At 43.6% G+C, this 1,779-nt stretch overlaps 1 protein-coding gene across 1 annotated transcript in view; it reads left to right on the forward strand.

Moving 5' to 3' along the window:
* The window catches only part of Cpne4 (copine 4), a 458,320-nt gene that overhangs the window by 442,081 nt on the left and 14,460 nt on the right, over positions 1-1,779 (forward strand). The window lies entirely within an intron of this gene.

Genomic DNA, 1,779 nt, shown 5'->3' on the forward strand with positions numbered 1-1,779 from the left:
AGAGAGAGAGAGGGGGGGGGGCTCTCACTCCTGAGGTATCTATCCCTGCAGTGGAAGGCCCAAGACTCATGTTCCATCCTGGAAAGTCTTCTCACTTAGCCAGCAAGATCCTTCCTGATCTTCCACTCATTTTAGGCTAAGGAGGAAGTGCTGAGGCAAAGTCTTCCAGCCTTTCCAAGGACCGGCAGGTTTTGTGTGTCCTATTTATCACCAGTATTACTTTCTCTGGCAGGTGTTAGAGCCTGGCTTGACACAGCAGTGAGGAGACGAGGTAGTGTGTGGTTTTATGGGGGACTTAAACCTTCACTTCAGAGAACTCTGGTTTCTCTAAGTCCGTAACCCCATCTGTGTGGACCTGACTGTGTTGGAAGGTTTTGTCAAAGCTGTCATCAGTTGCTAGGGACTTCTAAGTCAATTAGGAAGGGCTGGGCGAGAATCTGACTTTGTTGCTCTGATTTTCTCAAATTTGCTTGTGTTTGCTCAGAAAGAGGGGTTAATGTCCTTATTTCCTACAGAAGGTATTCAGTGGTAAACACCTAATCTGAATAACTTTTTTTTCTTTTTTTTTTTTTGCCCTTGACTAATTCTGTAAAGAACTGAAAAATGTAGAAACCATTCCAAGAACACACCTCAGTTGTGTTTTTAATAGGACAGAAAAAAAAAAAAAAAAAAAGGAAAACAAAACCCACCAAACAAACAAACAAACCAAAGGCAGATGGCTTCTGCCAAGGTTCAATATTCCAGAACACCACAGCAGCACCTATGTTGCTTAAGAAAGGTCTTATTGGTTGCCTACTCGGTGACCTAGATACTGCCATTGCCAGTAGATGTTTAATACTACCTGTAGCTATTACATTTTAATGGTAATTAGAAAGGCATAGGCTTGGGAATCTATCGCTTTTCCTCAGTCTCTCTAAGCACAGAGTAAGTACAGCTCCCAGGACTGTGGATACGTCTAACACCTGGGGCAGTGGTGTCAGTCATGGCTCCCTTCTCCATTCTCTTAACTACAGTGCCGGTTAGATAGGGTTAAGGTACAATACACATGCCACACAAATCAACAGACAAATTCTAATGATCATACAAGAGACCGAGATTAAATAAAGGGCAAGCGTGAGTCTCATGGCTGGTCCTCAGAATTAAGTTGTACATAGGCATTACTTATTGAGTCAAATGCAAGGATTATTTGTCATTGGCTCCTTATTCCACTGAACTGAAAGTTCCAGTGGTAAAGGTGAGCAGGGTACAGGGCAGTCAGGGCCGGGGGTGCTGGGGTGCAAGATGGTGGTACAGCTGGGTACACGGCTGCAATGCTAAAGGACTGCCATGTGTTAGGAGCTAGGCTAGACTAATGTGCAATTCCAGACCGGTCTGGGCTACAGAGTGAGGCCCAGCCTAAGAAACCTAAGGACAACCACCACAACAAGAAATTAACACAAAAGACAGTGCCCCCTTTGAGTTCAGGAAATAAGAAAAGACATGCAAATAATTTATTTGTGTATAAGCTTAAAGCTGCAGATACAGTGAATCCTATAAACATGCTTTGTTGGGTAGCAGCTATCAATGTCCCCGCTGCCGTCTGAGGGCTCCTTGGATTCCTGAGGGTCTGTGTTTGAACCCTGGCTCTTATCAGCAGCATGATCTTGAGTGAAACTTCTCCTCCAGGTGTCTGCCTACACCAAAAGAAGAAAGAAAGAAAGAAAGAAAGAAAGAAAGAAAGAAAGAAAGAAAGAAAGAAAGAAAGAAAGAAAGAAAGAAAGAAAGAAAGAGGGAGAGGGA

Source organism: Mus pahari, chromosome 10, assembly GCF_900095145.1.
Source record: "Mus pahari chromosome 10, PAHARI_EIJ_v1.1, whole genome shotgun sequence".
NCBI lineage: Eukaryota > Metazoa > Chordata > Mammalia > Rodentia > Muridae > Mus > Mus pahari.